Source organism: Cebus imitator, unplaced genomic scaffold (genome assembly GCF_001604975.1).
Source record: "Cebus imitator isolate Cc_AM_T3 unplaced genomic scaffold, Cebus_imitator-1.0 Scaffold8, whole genome shotgun sequence".
Classification (NCBI taxonomy): domain Eukaryota; kingdom Metazoa; phylum Chordata; class Mammalia; order Primates; family Cebidae; genus Cebus; species Cebus imitator.
Window position 1 is genome coordinate 1,325,723 of NW_016107323.1, and position 10,677 is coordinate 1,336,399.

General features: G+C 42.6%; 1 protein-coding gene and 1 pseudogene across 1 annotated transcript in view; both read left to right on the forward strand.

Moving 5' to 3' along the window:
• Positions 1 to 10,677, forward strand: part of TXNRD1 (thioredoxin reductase 1) — a 115,446-nt gene that overhangs the window by 33,187 nt on the left and 71,582 nt on the right. The gene's annotated exons all lie outside the window — the stretch shown is intronic.
• LOC108312533 lies at positions 6,714 to 7,117 on the forward strand (annotated as a pseudogene).

Consider the following 10,677-nt stretch of genomic DNA (forward strand, 5'->3'; position numbering starts at 1 on the left):
TTATCTTTTTTTTTTTTTTTGAGACGGAGTCTTGCTCTGTTGCCCAGGCTGGAGTGCAGTGGTGTGATCTCTGCCTCCTGGGTTCAAGCAATTCTCCTGCCTCAGCCTCCCGAGTAACTGGGATTACAGGCATGTGCCACCATGCCTGGCTAATTTTTTTTTGTATTTTTAGTAGAGATGGGGTTTCACCATGTCGGCCAGGCTGGTCTCGAATTCCTGACCTTGTGATCTGCCTGCCTTGGCCTCCCAAAGTGCTGGGATTACAGTTGTGAGCCACCTGCCCAGCCTATTCTTATCTTTTTAAATGTGTATTGCCAGTGGAGAGGTGGGGTGACTGAAAAATCTATTATATTTCTCCTTTTCCAACTACTTTTCTGTGTAAGACTAGATTTTTCATTTACTTCTACCAAAACAACATATATTGCAACAAATTAATCCAGAAGCAAATATGGGAATCTAGTTGTCTTCTATTAGCACAGATGTTAAAAACTTTCAAAAAATGTGAAACAATACCAGTCTTCTCACTATATTTACTTATTTGTTTATTTATTTTGAGATGAAGTTTCATTCTTGTTGCCCGGGCTGGAGTACAGTGATGCAATCTCAGCTCACTGCAACCTCCACTTCCCAGGTTCAAGCGATTCTCCTGCCTCAGCCTCCCAAGTAGCTGAGATCACAGGCATGCACCACCACACCTGGCTAATTTTGTATTTTTAGTAGAGACAGGGTTTCCCCATATTGTTCAAGCTGGTCTTGAACTCCTGACCTCAGATGATCAACCTGCCTTGGCCTCCCAAAGTGCTGGGATTACAGGCATGAGTCATTGTACCCAGCCGATGTATTTATTTTGTTTTGGAAAATATAGTTACTTTTATTAAAATATTTTATTTACATTTACATGTCATAGGATTATTATTGTTAATTTTAGGTAAATTAATATTTTTAAATATCCCAGTTTTCTTTTCTTTTCTTTTTTTTTTTGAGACAGAGTCTTGCTCTGTCCCCCAGGCTGGAGTGCAATGGTGCGCTCTTGGCTCACCACAACCTCTGCCTCCCGGGTTCAAGCAATTCGTGTGCCTCAGCCTCCCAAGTAGCTGGGATTACAAATGTGCACCACCATGCCTGGCTAATTTATGTATTTTTTTTCAATTTTTTTTTTTATGGGGGAAGTGGTGAGGCCGGCCTCAGCTCGCTCCCTCCCCCTAATTTTTGTATTTTTAAGTAAATACTGGGTTTCACCATGTTGGTCAGGCTGGTCTCAAACCTCTGACCTCATGCTCTGCCCACCTCAGCCTCCCAAAGTGCTGGAATTACAGGCGTGAGCCACCGTGCCTAGCTCCCAGTTTTCATTTTTAATGCAGTAAACGTTGATAGCTATGACCCATATAAACCAAAGCTCTTTGGAGTCATCAATAATTATTTGCGTGCAAAGGGGGACTAAGACCAAGTTTGACACCCCCTGTTCTAAAGCAAGTAGGAAGCATGAATATTAACACAGTTTTGATTTTGCGAGATTTATTTCTCCCAAGGATAGGAGAAACACCATTCTACATGTGCAGTGGGCCCTAGCCACACAGGAGAGAGATGTGATCTGGTTCATGTCTTCACGGAGCTTGTAATTATGGAGCTGGAACTGCTGATGTAGTCTCTAAGTGCTGGTTTCATGAATAAACACCTCCTTTATTTGTTTTTGCTAGGCTCCAAAAGAACCCTCCATAGGCATGATTTTTATACCAGTATTGGTTATGTAATATTCCCAGGGCCTAGATCATAGCAGGTATTTAAAGAGCCAGAGATTAATTTGCTAGACAGGACTATTTGGTATGAAATCAGGTGAGTGCATTTATTTATTCAGCATATTTATTGAGTGCCTGCTGTGCACTAGGCTCTGTACACTAAGCACTGGAAGTGTAATAATATGCTAGGCAGGTGTGCTTCCTGTCTAATAGAGTTAGACTTGCTTGTGTTTTTTTCCATCAGATTCCTTTTACCTTCCTTTAGAGTTGAGGGCCTGTGCACTGCCTAACTGGATTGGTAATAGAGTGACTGCTCCATAAATTCTTGTGTTTGAAATAGTATCATCTCTAAAAGAAAATCAAGAAGAGAAGCTATGCTACCAGGTGATCCTCTCTCTTCACCCTAACATTTTCTTCTTCCTTCTTTTGGCTGTATTTTGGGCAGTCTACATAAATTAAGGTTATTATTTGAAAACAACCATCAAGGTCAACTGAGTTCACTGAGATTGGTATTGGAGAGAGAAACTCAGCACTGGAAGGTCTGGCATTCATGTCTTGTGTGTAGGCAGTGGTAATAGTCATAAATGCTATCCTCCCTGTGCCAGAGGCTTATGCATGTTCTCCTATTTCATCTTCAGAAAACCACCAATCAGGTAATTGGTGATATCATCTTCTTATAATGAAGAAATAAAAACATAGTAAAGTATGTGTACAGGATGGCTGGCTTTCTGGTGAGCCTACTGGCAACTTGTAATCCCTCCCATTACTTCCTGAGACTATCTCCTCAGAACCTTCCATGACTTGCCCTACCTGTCTTGTGTATAATGTTCATGGTGTTGATATCATGATAGGAGTTCCTAGATGCGATGGTGTCTGTCACACATGCATATGATGATGTGTCTGGTGACAGAGGTTGTACAATCTACCACCATGCCAGCTACATACACCTTGGCTATCCCTGTGGATGAGCTGCCACTCACAGGGCCTGTTGATCTATGAAGACCTTGTATCTATACTTTGGGTGTCTTCCTAAGTAGCTTTGATCTAAGGAACAGACAACATCAATGCAATCATCTAAATTTGGCAGCTGCTGCCATTCTATAGCCTTCAATGTGGAAAACAGACGTTAAGATTTCAGCAGTTTGCCAAAAGTGTGTATCTGGATGCCATATGTCACTAGCTTGGGGGTTCTGATGTGTATTATTTGTGTCTCCGGGCTGCTGATAGAGGACATGGCTTTAATGCCTTCAGCAAGAGGGAGAGGCACTAATATTTGAGTTTCTTTTTATGGCAGTATCTTATATCTCTCTTACTTAATCCTCACAACAGCTTTGTGTGGTTATTGGAATTAATTGTGTTGTTGTGAGGAAGCAGATGCTCAGCATTTGAATAACTTGCTCAGTGTTGCTGTGTCAAGCCCAAGCCTGTCTGCTTCCCCAGTTGCCTATTCAGGGATTGCTTTCCTTAAACAAATAAAATGCCTCACAAACAGAGGTACCCTAGCTACCTCAGCATTCACCACTTTAGTAATGATGCTTACACATTCAACAGATTGTTTTAGGCACCTATTTATATGCCAAGCACTGGCAAGGGAGAAAAGTTGAGTAAGACACAACCCATTCTTTTTTTCTATTTGTTATTTTATTTTTTTGAGGCAAAGTCTCGCTCTTGTCGCCCAGGCTGGAGTGCAGTGGTGCAATCTCCGCTCACCGCAACCTCCACCTCCTGGGTTCAAGCGATTCTCATGCCTTAGCCCTCTGAGTAGCTGGGATTACAGGCTCCGGCCACCAGGCCCAGCTAATTTTTTGGTATTTTTAGAAGAAATGAGGTTTTGCCATGTTGGTCAGGCTGGCCTCAAACTCCTGACCTCAGGTAATCCGCCCACCTCGGCCTCCCAAAGTGCTAGGATTACAGGTGTAAGCCACCGCGCCCAGCCTGGCACAACCTCATTCTTTAAGATCATTTTGTTTGCCTCTGCCCCGCTTCCAATTTCAGTGTAATCTGGTATTTCTAAAGCCTGTAGGATCACAGAGTAGTGGGTGGATAGGTATTTTCCAGGTGGGTACTCAATACAAAGGTAGTGGGTAAGACATTTAAGGCTGTAAATGAAAACAGCTTAGAAAACATCATGGCATGTTTATTTAGAGCAAAGCTTACAAGGCCTGGGGCAGAGAACACTGAGAGTAAGAGTTAAAAAGTAAGGAAGCTTTCTCCCATAGAGAGTAAGGAGACAGACATGTGAGGTTGCTCTGTTTATTAAATAAAATAAATTAATTAATAAATGAGGCTCAAAATATTCTTTAAGCATTTTTGGTTTTGTCTATAAAAATGTTTATTTTTTAAAAATTTGGAGGCTAGAGTGTAATAAAATACAGAAAAAATCACATGTAATCGCATCCAGAGATAGCCACTATTAATATTTTACGTCTTTTTTGTAAACTGTGTTCTGTTTTATAATTTAATATTTTACATGTTATACAAGTGCTTAATAATTTTCTCAATGACTACAAAATAGTCCATGTACTTACTTAGCCATTCTACTGTATTTGGACAAATAGTCTGTTGCCAACTTTTTGCAATTGTGGAACAATAGGTTAGAAATATTTTTCTTTGTACATGAAGTTTTTGCTGTATTTAGAATTATTTTCTTAGGATAGATTACTGGAATGGATTCATGGGTCAGAGTAGGAACAATTCTAAGGTTCTAGAGTCCTTTAAATGGTATGTACTAATCAATAACTTCATAAGCTCAAAGAGTTCCCTATACTTACTGAGTAGTAAGAAATAATCATAGGTTTTTGGCTGGGCATGGTGGCTCACCCCTGTACTCCCAGCACTTTGGGAGGCCAAGGCGGGTGGATTACAAGGTCAGGAGTTCAAGACCAGCCTGGCCAAGATGGTGAAATACTGTCTCTACTAAAAATATATATTTTAAAACAAAAGGCTGGGTGTGGTGGCTCACACCTGTAATCCCAGCACTTTGGGTGTAGATCACCTGAGATCAGAGGTTTGAGACCAGCCTGGCTAACATGGTAAAACCCCATTTCTACTAAAAATACAAAAAATTAGCCAGGCGTGGTGGCGTGTAATCCCAGCTTCTTGGGAGGCTGGGGCAGGAGAATCGCTTGAACCTAGGAGGCAGAGGTTGCAGTGAGCTGGGATTGCACCACTGCACTCCAGCCTGGGCTACAAGAGAGAAGAGAGAAATTCTGTCTCCAAAAAAAAAAAAAAAATTAGCCCACCATGTTGCCCAGGCTGGTTAGTCTTGAATTCCTGAGCTCAAGCATTCTCCCACCTTGGCTTCCCAAAGCGCTAGGGTTATAGATGTGCACCACCATACCTGGCCTTCTCTTCTATCTCTTGCTATTTCCACCATATCTGCAGTTTCTTCCTCTATTGAAGTCTTGAACTTGTCACTCACGAGGGTTGGAATCACCTTCTTCCAAACTCCTGTTAATGTTGATATGTTGATTTCTTCCCAGGAATCCTGAATGTTCTGAATGGCATCTAGACTGGTGAATTCTTTCCAGAAGGTTTTCAACTTACTTTAGCCAGATCCATCAGAGGAATCACTGTCTATGACAGCTATATCCTTATAAAATGCATTTCTTAAATAATAAGTCTTGAAAGTCAAAATTACTCCTTTATCCCTGGGCTATAGAACGGATATTGTGTTAGTAGTCATGAAAACAACATCCATCTCCTTCTACATCTCCATCAGACCTCTTGGGTGGCCACATACACTGTCAATGAGCAGTAATATTTTCAAAGCAGTGGTTTTTTCTGAGCAATAGGTTTATTGTGGGCTTACAATAAACCATGTTGTAACAGATGTGCTGTCATTCGGGCTTCGTTGTTCCATTTCTAGATATAGGCAGAGTAGATTTATCATGATTCTTAAGGGCCCTAGGCTTTTCACTGTAAGCCCATTTGTCTCATGTTTAAATCATAAATATAGAAACACCTTAATATGGCCACTATTTGATGGTAGTGAGATGGAAAATACTTTGCCATTTTAGAAAGGCCAGTGAGTAAGCACTGGCCTAATATATGTTTTCTCTCCAAGAAAGAGGAAAGCCACTTAAAGGTCAACATTGAATCCTGTCAAGGAGAGTAGGAGGTAATCTAGCCTCCTTTATAGCAATATAACCTCAGGGTATACCTGAGATTATTGAAAGATTAAACAGGCCTGGCTCGGTGGCCCATAATCTCGGTGCCCAGCTGAGCTGGGCAGGTCAACTGAGGTCAGAAGTTTGAGACCAGCCTAGCCAACATGGTGAAACCCTGTTTCTACTAAAAATACAAAAAAATCAGCCCGGTGTGGTGGCGCATGCCTGTAATCTCAGCTACTGAGGAGGCTGGGGCAGGAGAATCGCTTGAACCCGGGAGGTGGAGGTTGCAGTGAGCGGAGATCATGCCAGTATACTCAAGCCTAGGCGACAGAATGAGACAGGAAGGAAGGGAGGCAAGGGAGGGAGGGAGGCAGGAAGGGAGGAAGGAGGGAAGGATGGAAAGTATTTGGATTTACTTTAAGAAAGATTAAATTAGCATTAGGGAAAGGGAAGGGGAAGGGCATATTTGAATTCACTTTAAGAAAGATTAAATAAGCATTTAGAGGGTCTTTGGATTCACTTTGAGAAAGATTAAATAAACCATTAGGGCCGTGCTGGGCGCGGTGACTCACGCCTGTAATCCCAGCACTTCGGGAGACCAAGGCGTTCCTGGCCAGCATGGTGAAACCCTGTCTTTACTAAAAATACAAAAAATTAGCTGGGCATGGTGGCTGGTGCGTGTAATCCCAGCTACTCAGGAGGCTAAGGCAGAATTGCTTGAACTCGGGAGCCAGAGGTTGCAGTGAGCCGAGATCGCGCCATTGTACTACAGCCTGGGTGGCAAGAGCGAGACTCCGTCTCAAAAAAAAAAAGCATTTAAAATTTGTAGATACTTTTTCTGTCTCCGGCCGCTGCTGCCAGAGGAGTCGCCGCCATGTCTGCGCATCTGCAGCGGATGGTCGTGCGGAACTGGTCCAGTTTTCTGATCAAGAGGAATAAGCCGACCTACAGCACCGAGCCCAGTAACCTGAAGGCCAGCAACTCCTTCCGCTACATCGGGCTGATTGACTGCCAATGGCAGAGGTGTCGTGGTCATCATGGAGCGGAGATCCATCCAGCGGAAGCCTACCACTTCCTAGGTGCGGAGCGGACCACCATCAATAAGAACACTCGCACCACTCAGCAGCAACATCAGACACATGATCCACAAGAACGAGCACCGCCCCGAACCTGCTCATGACAACCATCCGCAGGACCAGCGCCATCCTGTGCAGCCGGAAGCCTATGATCATGAAGAGGAAGCAGACCCGCCCCAGCAAGAGCTCCTGAGACCCCTGCCCCCAAGCAACAGTCAGCTGGCTTTCTTAAAAAAAAAAAAAAACCACCAAAATAATAATAATCTGTAGATGAATTCAGATATATATTGGTGGAGAACTATAAGGTTCTAATCTGCCTTTGGGGTGGAGAAATTGGCCTTAATGCCTTTTTTTTTTTTTTTTAAGATGGAGTTCCGCTCTTGTTGCCCAGGCTGGAGTACAATGGCGTGATCTCGGCTCACAGCAACCTCCACCTCCTGAGTTCAAGCAATTCTCCTACCTCAGTTTTCCCAAGTAGTTGGGATTACAGGCATGTACTACCATGTCCAGCTAATTAATTTTGTATTTTTAGTAGAGGTGGGGTTTCTCCATATTGCCCAGGCTGGTCTCGAACTCCCGACCTCAGGTGATCCACTCGCCTCCCAAAGTGCTGGGATTACAGGCATGAGCCACCATGCCCGACCTGGTCTTAATGCCTCTTAATGAGACATAGGTCACTCTCAGTTCAAACCAGGGCCTAGAGCATTAGGCAGATCCAAGGCTCCTTCAGGCTCAGCTCCATGAAGTGACCATAGCTTTCCATTAATGACTGGTAGTCATCAACTGTCTTGGGATTCTGGGATTTTGACTTTCAGAGAAATTAGAGGGGGACGTTCCTCTCAAGATCAACTACCTAATAGTGTTTAAGAATTTAGAGGGGCCGGGCGTGGTGGCTCACGCCTGTAATCCAAGCACTTTTGAGGCCAAGGCAGGCGGATCACCTGAGGTCAGGAGTTCAAGACCAGACTGACCAAAATGGTGAAACCCCATCTTTATTAAAAAAAAAAAAAAAAAAAAAGAATTTAGAGGTTAATAATAATAAGATGCATGGCACTTCTTTCATCTTAGGATCTAATAGCTGTTTACTACTACTAATTAGTACATTAGGGTGGTTGATCTTCGCTTTTATAAGATGAAACATCTAAGAGTTGACTGGAATGGGGCCTGTATCTCTCAAGGTACTTCTGGTCAGTGGTTTTCTACATGAAAACCTCTTTCTTTCCTCTAAGACTGAAATGGGACACTGAGAGACTTAAAGTAAGTAGATTGCAGAAGGGGAATATTCTGTATTTACTAGTGTGTGCACATTATGCATGTATGTACATGTAATGCAGAATGCAAGTACTAATATTTATTTTGGAGATGTAGTCTCATTCTGTCACGCAGGCTGGAGTGCAGTGGCATGATCTTGGCTCACTGCAACCTCCACCTTCCAGGTTCCAGCTATTCTTATGCCTCAGCCTCCCAAGTAGCTGGGACTACAGGCACGTGCTACCATGTCTGGCTAATTTTTTGTATTTTTAGTAGAGATGGAGTTTCACTATGTTATCCAGGATGGTCTCCATCTCCTGACCTTGTGATCTGCCCGCCTCAGCCTCCCAAAGTACTGGGATTGCAGGCATGGGCCACCACGCCCAGCCACAGGCACTAATTTTTAAAGAAGTTTCTCATGTTCCTTTCACTCCTTTTGCAAGTTGTTTTTTAAAAAATTATGTTTTTCTTCTTCTGACAGGGAAAGACAAGCTCTGAGTAATGAGAATATATGCAGCATTGTGGAAAATTGCATGCTTAGCCATAGATGGCTAATTAAAAGAAAAACTAATGTGTTACTCCTTGAGTTAGGATCAGTGTCTACTGTAATGCATTGTTGACATTTACTGTGAATGACCAATTTGTAAAAGGGGAAAATCCAAACTTCTAACCACACTGAGGTCATCATGGATTTATTTATACCATGCATGAGAACATAATGATTAGAATAACTGAAGTATTGAGTCCTTTACATCCTTTACATCTATTTACTCATCTAATTCTACACAATCACCACATGAGGTGTAGCTACTGTATTTATCACCATTTTATAGATGAGTAAACAAAGGCACAGAGAGGTAACAGAACTTGCCTAAGGGCACACAGCTTGCCAGCAGAAAAGCCAGGTTATGTGACTTCAGTGCAGGCTCTTGTAACTATTGAATTATACTGCTTGTTAGTAGAAAGCTAGATGATGCTACAGGATTAGCTCAGAGATTTACAAGAGGAGACCTGGGCACATTTGAAGGCAGAATGGCTTGAATGGTCCTGAATACAAGATAGGAAGAAGATGCTGAAGAAAGGTAGGGTCCCCTAAGACCACTTGGAATTGGGATAGTTTATAGGTTGTAGTGCTCTGGTAAAGGTGAGCTTTAGCAGTGGGAGAACAATCCTTATTCTTCTGAGGTTGCAGTGAAGTCTAAGTATAGAAAACTGCTGTGAAGAGAAGACAGAGAAGTACCTGATGACTTGAGCTTTTGGGCAGTGTGCTGGAGCTGGCTCGTACCAGCTCAAGAGAGTCCTTGTTAAACATTAAGGAATTTTTCGAATACGTTGGTAGCTTGAAATTAGCCAAAGTGGGAGTATTTCAACTCCAGAAATTAGCAAATACTACAAATCTGGGCCTCCCCACCACCACTCAGAACTGGTTTACCAGAACACCTTACACTCCCTTTCTTCTCTTTTCCACTTCACTAATAGTCAAAAGCCTGCTCAAGTACCAGCTGAATTCAAATCTTGAGCGAGTGCCCATTATGGGAAAGGCACTGTGCCAGATACCAGAGTAACAAAGACCAACCCCCCAGTAAATAATACTGTGGTGGAGAGTGAAGAGCATGCAGGCGTAAATCCTGGACTAGCTGTCGGCTCTTGAGCGAGTCACTTAACCTTGGGTTACTCATCTGTAAATGGAGATAATACATATCCCAAAGGGTTATTGAGATGACTAATGAGAACATATAAAGCTCCTGGCACAGAGGTGCTCAATAAGTGATGGTTCTAAGAGTGGCAGACATGTAAACTGATTTCTTTCATATAGTTTGATATGAGAAATAAAGACAGGAGTCGGGCACAGTGGCTCATGCCTGTAATCCCAGCACTTTGGGAGGCAGAGGTGAGAGGATTGCTTGAGCCCAGGAGTTCAATGCCAGCCTGGGCAACATAGTGAGACCCTGTTTCTACAAAAAAATTTTTAAAAATTAGCCAGGGATGGTTGTCTGTACCTCTGGTCCCAGCTACTTGGGAAACTGAGGCAGGAGAATCATTTGAGCCCAGGAGTTGGAGGCTGCGGTGAGCTACGATTGTGCCACTGCACTCCAGCCTGAGTGACAGAGCAAGACTGCATCTCCAAGAAACAAACAAATAAACAAAAGAAATAAAGACAGGATGACTAGAGGTCATGGTCCCATGACTACATTCCAAAGTTTTCAGGATGGATGTTTCATGAATGATTTTTTTTCCCTTGGTCACTATCAGAAGGTTTTTTTTGTTGTTGTTCCTACAAATCAAGTTTACCAGATTTACTTGCTGCTTTTACCTCTTTTTAGCCTGTTACTTACTATATGTTATTTAATTATAAGACAAACAATGGATTTTGGAGATAGGCACACCTGGATTTATATCTCAGCTCCAACACTTACCTGCTTTGTGAACTTTGGCAAGATTCGTTACTTCCTAGAATCTCAGTTTCTAATTTCATGTATAGGTATAATAACTGAAGCCAGC